The following is a 15,594-nucleotide window of genomic DNA, read 5'->3' as shown; positions in this document are numbered from 1 at the left end:
TCGCGTTGATTTATGCCAAATTGATATAAGAAAAATTGATGCTAAGATACCAAACTCGACTCTTGGAGGTAGGAGAAATGGAGCTATTTTCCTGCTAAGATTCGTATGAAAATAAGAATTGTAAAAACATGAAGCGTTTCTGTACGGCGATATACGGTGACCAGTAGTTATATTGTTAATTGTAGTGTTGTACCAAATAGAGAAGTTTGCCAAAAGAATGCATACAACAGATATATTCACAAATCTTCTAATTTTGAAGAGGGAGTACCGGTAATATGTAATCAATACCATTTGAAGTATTATAAACATTATCATAATAATGCTTGTGACGATAGAGAAGGAAACGTGTGTGATATTTTCTATCAAGCTGATGCATTCTATATATACAAGCAGATTGACACTAAAGTGCAGCAAATCAGCTAGTCCAAAAATCCATAAGAAGCATAAACGCAAATACAGTGATGGTTCTTTCATTTTGTTCCATCGATTATCCCTTGTATTTTGATATCCACAGACTAGCAGAACTATAGATGACACAAGTCCACTCAGGGAACATATCATAACGACGCACCAATTGACGATATTAGAAGACTCACTTTGGTCCTGCTCTGCAGACAATAGTCCCAGAATTACCATAAGACCAGCAATAACGTGGCTCAGAGACAATATGGATGGTACCAAATCCCGTTTGTAAAGTTGTTGTAAATGACCACTTCGCAGTGACATAGGAGAAATTGGTAAGGACAGAACACGCGAGGCATATCCGAGTTTAGTTTCCATTGTGTTGGCTTTTTCAGAATGAAATATACATAGATTTTCTTCCTTTTATGAGCTAATATTAGTTATTTATTTTCTTCCTTTTATGAACTTTGAACGGAACATTTAAATTAAACTTCATGTTTCCGCATTATAGAAAAAGTTTTGCTAGCGCTATTGAAATAGGAAAAAAAAAACATCCTGGTTAATCATGATCAACTTATTATCATCAATCAACAATAGTTGTTTTCATTCATATGTCAACTGGATTCATCCCATTGAGAACTCGTAATAAAGGGCACCACAATCAGCCACATCTGCTTCGTACTTGCATGTTTTCCATCTATAGACGTTAATGCGCAACTAACTACTAAACTTTATATCAAAATGGATTACCAACTTTTCTGTCGCCAACTTTCATTGGTAATAATCCACAATCACTTGATCTGCTTATGATGTGTATGTTTCCCAACTGATTCAATACTCAAAATTTTTTTTTGAATACAATCAATTTTTAAAACAAGGTAGGCTACTGATGAATAGGTTGATACATGTATTACACTGTTTTTATTTATCTCGTTAAAGTCAGCATTTCTGAAACTATGTGGTCGTTTTATGACCTTGTTTGCAAATACAACCTATTGGTTTCTCACCAATTGTTAAGCCATTGTATTTTTAAATATATACCATTCTACTGATTCAGTTTACCTGATCAGTACAGGGGCGAACAACGGGTGTGACCGGTCGACAGGAATGACTTCTTCTTCCAAGGCACCTGATCCCATCTCTGTTTCTAGAGCACAGTGTTTATGCTCCATTCATGATTTGTATACTTTGTTGGATTTATGAAACTACGCAATGTTAGTTATCTTCACCCTCTACATGATGTTGTTAATACTTAACAAGTTAAGTAAATTTACCTGCAACTCAAACAGAAGAAAGTGGAAAAGAAAAACAGACAGTAAGAAAAGGCACAATATATGGATGTATGCATGTTTGCTCTTTCCACAGCCGTTCGATATAATGGGTAATGTACACAGATTTACAAGAATTCATTAGATTTTTTCCCTCAAACACTCGCATGGTTATTATGTTTTTAGTGCCTTATCAACGAATTGAGTATACCAAGATAATAGCAAGCTTTTGTTTTCAAAATGATTAAATGGCAAAATCAGGAAACATATCTTGAAACTTCATACACAAAATGATAAATATCTTGAAACAAAATTTGTTTAAATTGTTATTTAGTATACCAAATGACATGAAATATTTACAGGAAATATGTATCTCAACAAAAATGCAGTCTTTACGTGCAGTCAACATATTAGTTTTGTACAGTATGTATTTATTTGTTTAAATATTTGAACCAGTAAAAACTCTAGTATTATTGAATATCTTAATAACTATTGACCTATTAATATGTATTTCCTTTACTATCCCTTTACTGGTTAAACTAAAACATGTTTACCAATAAAATCACGTACATTGAGGACAAAATGATAAAAACGGTTTACTTAAAATGTATAAATTGCAAATTTCAAAAACATGAACCATACAGGCGGACAAATGGTATATTTTTTGTAAATATCACATTTATTTTGCATTAATCAAAGTGCAGACGTTTGGAAATAGTACTTAATACAAACATAGAAATTGCAGTTCATACTGATACACGGCTGAATAGATTTCCATTTCAATATAAAATATTTCATGGATCAAAATGATATACACTTAACAAAAATATTTGGCATGCAAGTGTATCTTTCCGCCTATGTATAGGTTATGATGACTCTTACAATTCGGAAATTTGAAACAGCGAATGGGAACAGAGAAGTTAATTGAATATTTATTGAGGCAAGAATTAATAGTTTTTTTTAATCCACCTCTTTGCAAAGGGATAGCTTTGGTATGTGATATTACTTAGCTGATCGATACCGGAAAAAAAAATAAAAGCTGACTATTCAGAATTTGCCGAGAAAACAAGGAGACAGAAGAAAAAATATAAGATCTAAACAAACAGTTCATGGAGACCGGTTCTTTGGATGAGACTGTATAAAAAGAATCCCACAAAAGATGCTGGCTCGAAGATGTTTACTGCTCAATTACCGAACAGACCTAAATTTGCAGCCTTGTTTCGACCAGTGATGGCATCCTAACATGAATGAATAAAAAAAAATCTCGAAGGGAATCAAGCCAAAAAAAAAAAAAAAAAAAAAAAAAAAAAAAAAAAAAAAAAAAAAAAAAAAAAAAAACAGAAATCAACAAAATAATAGTAGAAGAGATGTACGATCAAAACAGGTATTTCAGTAAAAGTAAAGAATATAGATAATTAATACTTGTTAATTTGAATACCTCATATTTTCTTAAAAAAAATATTTAAAAGAGAAAATTCATATGTAAAAAAGATGGAAAAGATTTGATTAAATTAAAATTGATTGACACTAATTGATACTACTCTTGTGAAGCTTGTTAATATTTACCCTTATCAACTGTCATTTATCGAAAAATAAGGAAGGAAATATTTGGGGGTTTTGTTCGAAAACTTAGAAAGGTATTTTAAGATAATGTTCAGAATAACTGACGACTCCAGAAAGGAAGAACTTGTATTTACTTTCACATTTTTCCTTTATGAACCCGTGTTTCATAGGATTCTTCTGAAAGTGTTGTATTATACAAATGAGAAACTTTGTCAAATCTGCCATTCGGATTTTTTTCCAACCAATATTACCGAGAGCAAACCGACATGCATTTCGATATGACGGAAGGGTGGCATCTTACTTATTTTTGTCACATGTGTTGGCAGGTGTCTTCGTCATTTTTGGGGTGATATCTGCTGAGAGAAATGCCAGTGATACTGTTATTGCCAGCAAATGGGCTGTCCTTACGGTATGCATCATCTTTGGATTACTTTCCATTCTGTTTTTACTGTTTTCCACTTGTCGGCGAAGGCTCGGGACGGGCTCAGAAATTATAGACAAAGATCCTTCCATGACTTTGCAGTTAGGATTTCTGTGGATATTTGGATTAGCCAACATGATATACTTGAGCATAAAAATAATTGTGTATCTAGAATGTCTGACAAAAACAACGAATGACGATGCTCACAATACATTTCTCCTATTTACCAACGCAATTTACTTATTATTTCTGATCTTACAAACCGTTCTTCTGACGTATAATAAAGAAGTACAATTTCAGCCATCATTTTGTTTTCATTTTTCAATTGCCAGTATCATCGTTGCGAACTTTTCTATATGGTATAGTTCCACAATAAACAATATGTTCGCCCAGGGGAATACAACAGGCTTTCAAAACAGATCATGCTTTCATACTTCGAAAATTCAAAAAGTATTGGGACGGAAATTATCTATTATGCTCCTACCGCCTCAACTTGAATTCTGCATTCTTGCGTCAACCTTACTGATATCTCTGTGGCAAAATGCCAAGAAATTACAAAACGTAAGACCTACTTCTACATTCTCTGTTTTACGTAGTGACAATTACACCATGACTAACTCCAGAGAAATGGATGGTTACAATGTCTTGGCTCTTATATTTGGAATATTTGTCAACGTTCCAATTTTTATAACGACTGTCCTTTTGGATTTTGTGTATGAATGGAAAAATGAAGATCTTATTATTGTTCTAGACTGCAGTGAGATTCTTAGTGCTTTCCGCACATGTATTATTGTGTATGTGTGCAGTCAAAAACTGAAGATTAACTCAAATTATGATAGAAAACCAATGATTTTCCGAGAATATATTTTGATTCTGAGTTCTACGGGAATCATGGCCTATTTTACGTTTGGATTGTTAGCGGCTATGTCAGGTTTAACTCTATCAAAGTCTACAATTGTTAGTCGTATATTTGGAATGTTGGAAACATTCTTGCAAACTTTGCTTTTGGTTAATTATCACCGCTATACAGTAAGAGAACACGGTTCAAAATGTGCCGCTGCTTGTGGAATGATTCTAGTTATTACAAATCTTATGTACTGGCTACAAGACTCTTACAACAGAAATATTTTTACCAAGACTCGCTACATAGGTTTTATCACCTGGAACAAGATGGAGGTCCTTCTAGTGCCTCTTATGGTGTTTTACAGATTTTTTTCTGGAATGAGTGCATACTCAATGTACAAGAAATTTAAATCTAGTGAAAGTGTTATTTAGAAAATTATACATGTATCTATTGAACTAATCGAGAAATATCTGTCCGACAAGCATTTTAAATACAGTATTTTTTTTTTTTTTTACAATACATGATTTCACAATTAAAGACACCACAAAGTCTGCCACATCTGTTTCTTATTTCGATGTTTTATTGACTATACACGATAAGGGCCAACTAAAAACTAAATTGTTTGATAAACAAGATGACTTCAGCTTTTCTGTCATCAACTTGTCTTATTTGTATGTAGTAACATTCCGTTATCACCTGCATATGGTGTTTACATCTCCCAACTTATTCGGTACTCAAGAGCATGCTCTAAGTTCGATCAATTTTTAAACCGAGGTAAGCTACTGACAGGTCAGTTGATTTACAAGGATTTCAACATCTTATTTACAATTTCGTAAGTTCTATGGTCGTTATAATGACCTTGTAAGCAAATATATCCTATGAATTAGTCGTAATTAGAATGACGTGTATTTAATTTTTTACCGATTGTTAGACCTTTGTATTTTTGACTCCAAAATTTTAAATTTGACTCCATCTACCTGATCAATACATAGGGCTCACGGCGGGTGTGACCTGTCAATAGGAGATACTTACTCCCTGTGTGCACCTGATCCTTCCTGTCGAATTTTCGGGTATCCGTGTGTTATGCCCTTATTACATATTTGTATTGTTTGTAAATTGTTTTGAGATCGATCACCGTTCGTTATTTTCACCATCTCATTACAGAACTTTATTTCGACTTAAATGTATTTGATACAATTTTGTTTAGTTGTTCATTTTTTATTCCCTCGATTGGAACATGTACATGTATTTATTATGGAAAAAAATTTCCGGAGTAACTTTAAAATACTGTAAAAGAATTTGAAATACTATTTTAGATACTGATTGTGTCAATATGAAATATTGGAATCTTTACTTACAATGTAAAAAAAAAAGAAAAAAAAAAGAAAACCAACGTTCTCAAGTGTGAATATATAATATGTTTGACTTTTATTATTGTTATAAAAAGTATAATGAATTGTAATAATAAACAAATTTAGAAAATAAGCTATAAACATATTTTAAAGATTCTAATTAAATCTTAAATCATTAATTTAGTGGGACTGCCCCAGGGGGAGCCGAAAAATAGCAAACTAGAACCTACAATACGTCAAAAAGCTCTCAAATAAGTTCCGTGTATATAGGGTCAAATATCACAGAAAAATGAAATACACAACTTGTTTAATCTTAAGGTGTCTACTCTACTTAGGCGCTTAAAAATCATTTTTAGTCTTCTTTGTTGAATTTAGAAGCAGTTAAAGGTCTTAGTGAATCCGCCCTTTGGAACTTTATCTACTGCAGGATTTCATATAATCTGTACAAAGAAAAGTGACACTTCTCAAATGATTAAAATTGATTCAAAAAAACCCTTAAGGCTTAGTAATACCCCGGTATTTTTTTAACAGAGCTTGTATTGTAATGGATTTGGATATTCTTAGTGCTAACATTGCATTTAATGTTGGTTGTTTCTTCATTTCACTTTGAATAAAAGCAGACGAAATTTGAATTAAATTTAAAGATGATTAAAACCAAAATAGAAGTCTCATTGATATAACTTCTGATTCCTTTTGTGTAAATATGACATATTTGAAAGTCAGATAAAAACTTATATTGAATGTGTGAAATTAGTGTACATTAATTTGTACTGCTACAACATAAGAACATAAAGAAATGCGTAGACTAAAAGGGTGAGGCAATGTCCTACAATGCTCATAAATGGCATTTCATATAGACAGTATTCTTAATTCTAAATTAAGGAAATTTTATTACCATATTTAATGTGATACGGTCTGTTGTGTCTGTAGAAGATACACAGAAGTATAAAGTAATACATGTTTACAATAGCAATGAATAACTTCCTCTATGATTGCGAAAGGTATTTATTTTGAACGTGCATTAAGCAAGCATGAATTATAGCAAAGGTTTCACTTCGAGGTAGAGTGATAATTTTTGACATCTTTCTAAACAGATAAGTTTGTTAAACAGGTAAAGTTGAATCGTGTTGAACGGCCGCTCATTTGTTTTGGGATAAAATCTGTTTAAATCTATTACTTCCCAAATTTATTTAAATTCAAATTAATGATTTGACAATTGGTGATATTTACTTTATTATTGCTCTATTTTCGGCTTACGGAGGATCATAATATATTTACAGTACTAACTAACTTCAAAATATTTTCATCATAAACCGTGATAACTTTTACATTATATTCACAATATTATCAACATTAGAACAACTCCTCGGTAGTATAGTGGTAAGTATCCCCGCCTGTCACGCGGGAGACCGGGGTTCGATTCCCCGCCGGGGAGAATTTTTTTCTAAAATAAAATGTTTCCTCATAAGGTTTTGAATTGTGGTCATTATTTTTATGTGAACAATTAATTCAGGACACATCGTGAAATTATGAATTATATTTCAAGTATTAAAAGTCACAAACCAGAACCGTTATAATTACTCAAATTTCCTTTCATTTTTTTTTTCAAAACACACACACACACACACACACACACACACCCTCACACACACAATAAAACAGCCGAATAGCTAGAGCTTCAAGGCCTCTATGGCTATCCTCTATACAGTATATCAGATTTTTTTCTGATATCATCCGAACAGAGATATGGAAAACATAGGTCATTGAAAATTTAAAAAAATGTTTCTGAATTGCATTTACAACGAGCCGAACCACGGGGAAAATGGTTAAATGCAAATGTTATCAACCCTTGAACTTATTGCTTTATAAATATCTCCATCAAAATTGCTAGTAAGAAATTTCCTTATATAATACTTTTTTACACTTTATATATGTATAACTATTCCTCACGATAAGTTAACCACAAGACAACTGCTTCTTCAATAAAAATTGAACTCAGAAATGTTCATATCTCGTGATTGGTCATCAACAAAATAACTTTGTTAAAAATCAAACTGATTTTACTCGCAAATACTCTGACGTTGATTTTACAAATACTCTGAAATTGATTTTACAAATTCTCTGACGTTGATATTAAAAAGATGCTGGAGATCCCCATTAGACATGTTTCTGAATATGAATCGAATCCGAATCTGAAAATGAATGTGAAAGGAATCTGAATCGGAGGGATCTCGATCCCGATTTGAAAACTGAGAAAGATACCATCATAAGAAAATTTCTTAATTATACAATGAATAATAATAATACATATTTATTTCTGTGATTTATTTTTTAATTTTACGAGAACGAGGAAAATATCAGATTTAAATTTGAAAACTATTTGATCCTCCTCCATCTTTTGAAATAAACTAGTTCATAATTACTTTTGCGAAATACCATCGTCGGATACCCACGGGTGATCTCGTCTTTTACTCATCACCCGGTGATGAGTAAAGACGACATCACCCGTGGCTATCCGATAATGGCGAAATACAAATGCATGCATGACATATGTTAAATATGTCATTTAAAAAAAATAGTGGATGGTGTTATATTTTTTTTTCATTGTGATGTGGGTGTTATAAAAGGGACAAGTCAAATTCTACAGACTGAATAACAGAACAGGTACCCTTTCAATTCACAGAAAAAACCTGCTCGAAAAAAGTATCATTGTTGTATTATATACCTGCTTACATTATTTGCTCTTCGCAAGAATCGTGTTCTGGACTCTATTTTTAAAAAAATTCTGTGTAAATGTATACCTACGAGTCGTTTTATATGTAATTGAAAATTATGTCAGATAAATAACATTTCAGCAACCTCTTGGCCACATTCTCGCAGCCAATTTTTTTGTCGAAAGTTTTCGGTGATTTACATTGATGTCTACAAGTTTTTAGTTTAAACGTTTCCTTTCATTTCTCGGAAAGTTTCCTTGATTGGCGAAGAATGTAGCTTGTTAAAATGTATAGTAAGAAGTTTTATTTGTCTCCTAAATCTGAAAGAACACAATTCTCCCAAGGAACGAATATCTACTGAGTTGAACAATAAAATAATACAAAGTAGCTTTTTTATGTATTGAAAAGACACATATAACAACATGTACATGTAGTGTGTAATAAACATGTAGCTGATCTATAGGATGCAGTTAACATTAACGTAATTTCGATTTTTGGTCTGTAGTATATAACGGCAAAATTAATAGGAAGGGAGGGGGGGGGGGGGGGCTGGTCTCCATGTCTTCCCCAGTTACGGGCCTGATATGATACAATTATTTTTGACGACTTATTGATCTGAGCTAGGCCGTTCAGTAGCGATCAAGCGGTGGAAGGAGTCAAAGTAGTCCAGCCCCGCCCCCTATTTTTCAGAGTTATTTAATTGTATGTAATATAGTTAGCAAAGATGAACTTGCCAGCCCCTTCCTCAACCTTTCCCCTTCCTTTGGGAAACACGGACGGACCCATCGTACATTTAAACTGGTGGAGGAGAATTACACAAGCATGACTAGCCCCCACACACAGATAGGTTTTTTCATGTCTGGTGAGAGTTTGGATTTTTGTCTTGGTTTATTCACGTCTAGAGAGAGTTGGGATTTTTTGAGGGAGGGGGGCCGGGGGGGGGTGTCAAAAAATATCCTAGTCGGAGAAATAGGGATCAGATAGATTTTTTCACGTCTGGAACATTGGAATTTTTTTTTGGTCAAAAAAAATCCGAGTCTGAGAAAGAGGGTGATTTATCCCCCTTTGAGAATTTATTAGTATGTCCCCCTCCCTGCCCTTAGAAAAAAATCTTGGTTCATCCTTGACATTTGAAACACTACCGAGCCCCCAAGTAAAAATAAATCTAGCTTACTTCATAAACTCTTATTTTTTCACATTGCTACAAGTAATGTACAAATATAACATCCATATACGATTTAAATTATGGACTTATTACTCCCAGGATTTGGTGGTGGTGTTTTTTTTTTTGGGGGGGGGGGGAGTGGGGGGATGTCACAAACAAATTAAACTTTTTTACAGTTTACAGATTGATATACCAAAGAAAAAATGTGCTCATTTTCAAATCGGGATCGAGATCTCTCCGATTCAGATTTGTTTCATATTCGTTTTCAGATTCGGATTCGTTTCATATTCAGAAACATCTCTAATAGAGATGTTTCTGAATATGAAACGAATTCGAATTTGAAAATGAATATGAAACGAATCTGAATCGGAGGGATCTCGATCCAGATTTGAAAATTTACAAATGTATACGTGATAACTAAATTATGGTTACTTTTTTTTTTTACTGGTAAATCAATCTGTAACCTGTATATAGAGTTTAATGTGTTAGTGCCCCCCCCCCCCCCCCCCCAACACCATCACGATATCCTGGAAGTAATAAAGTTCATGATTTAAATCGTATATGGATGTTATATTTGCATATTACTTGAAATAAGAGTTTATGAAGTAAGCTAGATTTATTTTTTTCTTGGGGGCTAGGGAATGAGTTTAAAATATCAAGGGTGAACCAGGAATTTTGCTCAGGGCGGGGAGGAGGGCAAACTAATAAATTCCCATTGGCAGATAAATAATCACCCAAATTCTCCGACTCGGATATTTTTTGACAAAATATCCCAACTCTCTCCAGACGTGAAAAAACCTATCTGTGTGTGTGGGCTTGTGTAATTCTCCTCGACCAACTTACGACGGGTCCGTGTTTCCCAAGGAAGGATGGTATTACATATAATTCAATAACTCTGAAAACTCGGGGTGGGGTTTGGGGGCTAGGCTGGATAACTTCGACACCTTCCACCACTTGGTCACTTGTCTTTTCAATACATACGAAACCTATATTTGTATAATTGTATTTTTTCAATTCACTAGATATTCGTTCTTCTCAAGAATTGTGTTCAATTGTCAGAAAACAAGCATTCTGAGAGTATTGCATTAGCAATACTAGTCCCCTACCGGCAAGTGTAATCTGGTTCCCGTTAAAAATTGAAAATGCCATTATTCCGTCAAAAATCAAAGAAGCGGAATGATATTCAAACTTGATCTGTAACTTATCAAGGTTAAGTCACATACCAAAAATCAGCTCAATATCTGCAAGCGTTTAGGAAAAAAATGCGGAAAACCCTGAAAAATTGAAAAGGCCGTATTTTCGCCAAAAATCAATGAAGCGGAACGAAATGAAAACTTGATCTGTAACTCATCAAGATACACTCACATACCAAAAATCAGCTTAATATCTACAAGCGTTTAGAAAAAAAGTGCGGAAACCAAGTGGGACAGACTGACAGACAGACAGAGGGACAGACAGACAGACGGACAGACAGACAGACAGACAGACGGACGGACAGACTCAGAGGAAACCTATAGTCCCCTCCGGTTTCACCGGTAGGGGACTAATAATAAAGACATAAGGAGACAGGCAAAAATCTTTGAGATGTAAGAGACAAATTAAACTTTTTACTTCTCATTTTAACAGCTATATCCTTCGCCAATCAAGTAAATTAAAGCAAAGTAAATCAAGAAATGAAAGGAAACGCTGAAACTAGAAACTTGTAGACATCAATGTCCAATCACCGAAACCTTTCGAAAAAAAGAATTGGCTGTGAGAAAGTAGCCATGGGGTTGCTGAGAAAGTTATTTATTCGACACAATTTTCAATTACATATAAATATATAAAATGAATCGTATATATACATTTACACAAAATGTTTTTAGACAATAGGGTCCAGAACACGACTCCTGCGAGGAACAAATAATATAAATAGGTGAATAATATAACAACAATACTTTACGAGCAGGTTTTCCCGTGAATTGAAAGGATACCTGTTCTGTTATTCAGTCTATAGAATTTGACTACTCCCTTATATAACATCCCCATTCCAATGACAAAAATATAATTATATCCACAATTTTTTTTATTATTGTTACATGACATTTTTTAATGACATATTAAACATAGATGCATGTACTTGTATTTCCCAAAAGTAATTATGTAATTATTAGTAATAATAAATTCATAATAAGGAGGAGTTTCAAATTAAACACTTTTCAAATTTAAATTCCATATATTCCTCGTCATCGTACAGGTGAAAAATAAATTAAAGAAAAATAATAATACTCAAATATTATCATGATTATCATTATTCATGGTATAATTAAGAACTTTTATTGTGCTGAAATTTTTCTCAGTTTTCAAATCGGGATCGAGATCCCTCCGATTCAGATTCGTTTCAAATTCATTTTCAGATTCGGATTCGATTCATATTCGGAAACATCTCTATTAGAGATGTTTCTAAATATGAAACGAATCCGAATCTGAAAATGAATATGAAACGAATCTGAATCGGAGGGATCTCGATCCCGATTTGAAAATTAAGGTGTCCATTGAGACTATGATAACTAATTTTTTTTTAATTTGGAATATCAATCTGTAACCTCTTTCAAATGTTTAATGTGTTTGCCCCCCTCCTTCCCCCTACAAAACCACGACCATATCCTGGAAGTAATTGTATTCTCCGAAAAAAAGCCCAACTCTCTCCAGACGTGAAAAACCAATCTGTGTGTTTGGACTTGTGTAATTCCCCTCGACCAACTTACAAGAGGTCTCTGTTTCCCAAGGAAGGGGGAAGGGGGGAGTTCATATTTGCTTTCTATATTACATATAATTTAATAAATCTGACAAATGGGGGGGGAGGGGTTGGACTACTTTGACATTGACACCTTCCACCACTTGATCGCTACTGAACGGCCTTTCAGTTTTAGTCGTTGGAATTCATTGTATGACATCAGGCTCGTTAGAACTGGGGAGATGTGTAGCCCACCCCACCCTATCAATTTTGCCATTATATACTACAAAATATAATCAGATCAAAATTATCAAAATTACGGTCGTGTCCCTCATAAATAAAGGTTGTAACTTTTCTTTTTTGTCTCGTTTAGAAATTTTTTTTAGTTGCGCCGAATTCCCGTACTGTAATTGCATCCTACAGATCCATATTAAATACTATATGTAGTAACAAATTTCTTTTCAATACATACGAAACCTATCAGATTTTTTTTAATTATTGTATTGATTTCACTAGATATACTTGTTCCTCGAAATAATTTTTTTTCAATTGTCAGTAAATGAAGACACGAGGGGCAGGCAAAAATCTTTGAGATGTAGGGGACAAATTAAGCTTTTTACACCTCATTTTAACAAGTTAATCATGGAAATTTTCCGCAGAGTGAAAGGATCACAGAAAACTTTCGACAAAAATTTTGTCTTTGAGAAAATAGCCATGGGGTTGCTGAAGAAGTTATTTATTCGACATAATTTTCAATTACAAATAAATATTTAAATGGACTTGTATGTACACATTTACACAGAATATTTTTAAAAAAAAGAGTCCAGAACACGATTCTTGCGAGGTAAAATATTTATGTAAGTAGGTGATTAATACAACAATAAACTCTACGAGCAGGTTTTCCCGTTAATTTAAAAGGTACCTGTTCTGTTATCCACTCTATAGAATTTGACTTTTATATCATCCACTTTTTTGGTCATAATTGTTACTTGGCATTTTTAAAATGACATATGAAACTTTATTTCGCAAAAGTAATTTTATGAACTACTTAAATTCAGAAGGAGGAGACTCAAGCGTTTTTTACTTTTAAATTCCATATACAAATATTTCTTGTCATCGTAAAAGTGAAAAATAAATCACAGAAAAATATCATAATCATATATTACTATAATTATACTTCGTATAATTAAGAAATTTTCGTGTGATGATATCTTTTACGGTTTTCAAATCGGGATCGAGATCATTCCGATTCAGATTCGTTTCAAATTCATTTTCAGCTTCTAATCCGATTCATATTCAGAAACACTTCTATTACCAGGTCTTTCAACAAACTGTTGGAATTTTGATAGGCGCTGATTTTGCTCCTTTATTGGTCGACTTTTTTTTCTTTTTTTAAAAAATACATTTGAAGCGTTACATGTCGTCGAACCAAAAGTTTTTTTTTTTTTTAAATCAATGTTCGTCTATTATATCGAGGAAAAATATTTCCGTATTTTTAGATTTGTAAAAAAAGACCTGTTTAAAGATACTTGGGAGTATTTCCGCTTAGATTAAAGAATGGCAATTAATATAAAATATACGTACAAAATAAATTCCAGTTTTGTTGCCAATCTCTAAATTGTTGTAATTGTAATAATACATACCCTGCCATTGGATTATCATTGCAAGTGTTTCATTTATTTTGACTTATCTGTAGGAACATTTTTTGTCCAGCAAGCGGAAATTATGTATCGAAAATAAAGTTTTGATAAATGTTTGCAAATATATCCCCAGCAGTATATATTTCCTGTTCAGTTTTTTCCCTAATGCCTCCAATTAAAAACGAATAAAAATCATTGATTGAACTGTGCTAAAATGTTATTAAATCCAACAAAGCAGTCCACATACGTTTATTTCTTAACTGTCTGTTCAGGTCAGAACATCTAAGTGAGTGCTCTTTATTGCAATTATCTTTACTAAATAGATGATTTCAAATTGGGATTCAAGTTGTGTTTTAAATTCAAAAGTGACAAAATGGTCTGAATTTTGTATTTCAGCTGAAGACAAAGTGAAAAAGATTTCAAACCATCGAACGTCTTTATCATAAACACGGAAGAATTAAAAGATTAAAAAAGTCTCTTTGTGACTGTTTATCACAAACAATGACTGAAAATGGTGATTAAAACAAGGAAATACATTTAAAAATAACTACTAACATATATACGTAATATGTACTTTGGATTATTTGAAAAATTGTTAAAATTGCGTCAGAAATGGGGAATATTATAAAATCTGCCTGTAGACTTATCTTACAGCCAATATTTCCAACACCGATCGAGCATAAAACAGAACGTGATGGACAGGTCGCATCTAAATTGTTTTTGTCACATGTATTGGCGGGACTTTTCGTCATCTTTGGAGTAATATCAGCAGAGAAAACTGTGGATGACACCGTTGTTGTTGAAAAGTACGCTGTTCTTACTGTTTCTGTCACCATTGGTTTGATCTCCGTATTCAGTCTACTGATTTCAAGATGTCGAGGAAGACATGTATCACAGGTTGAAAATCCCGATGAAGATCCGTCTGTGAATTTACAGCTTGGATTTTTATGGCTATTTAGTCTAGCTTTCGTGACATATTTGAGCTTAAACATTATCATTTTTTTAGAATGCGTAGTGACGAGACCAGACGACACCGCCTTTAATTCATTTTTACTGGTCTTCAATCTAATATACTTTCTGTTCATAGTTTCGCAAATCGTTCTTCTCACCTGCAATAAACGAACGCAGATGCAATCAACATTTCATCTTCATATCTCGATTGTTTGTATACTTGCTGCTAATTTTTCCATATGGTACAGTTCAACAATACACAGTATGTTTGCAAATGGGAATTACACCCACCATTATAACAATTCCTGCTCTCATGAGTCAAAAGTCCAAAAATTATTAGGAAGAAAAGTGTCTTCCATGCTCTTGCCACCCCATTTAGAGTTCTGTATTCTTGCTTCAACCCTTCTTGTAACCCTTTGGCAAAATGCACTGGAATACCAAACATCAGAACAACGTCATACATATAGTATATTGACCGGTGATATTTATGAAAGACATACTTATGCTGCTTCCAAAGGAGTAAATGGTATTCACATCTTGGTTCTAATATTTGGAATC

The 15,594-nt window shown here is 33.2% G+C and overlaps 1 non-coding gene across 1 annotated transcript; it reads left to right on the top strand.

Annotated features, from left to right (window-relative positions):
- Positions 1-7,213: 7,213 nt before the first annotated feature.
- Positions 7,214-7,285, top strand: Trnad-guc (transfer RNA aspartic acid (anticodon GUC)). The gene has a single exon. It is a non-coding gene; the product is annotated as a tRNA-Asp (tRNA).
- Positions 7,286-15,594: the final 8,309 nt, after the last annotated feature.

The sequence above is a fragment of the Saccostrea echinata genome, unplaced genomic scaffold, assembly GCF_033153115.1.
Source record: "Saccostrea echinata isolate AGI-Se365-2 ecotype Australia unplaced genomic scaffold, CSIRO_AGI_Sech_v1 ptg000045l, whole genome shotgun sequence".
Classification (NCBI taxonomy): Eukaryota; Metazoa; Mollusca; class Bivalvia; order Ostreida; family Ostreidae; genus Saccostrea; species Saccostrea echinata.
Note: the sequence above shows the minus strand (reverse complement) of the source record. Positions and strands in the feature narration are given on the sequence as shown.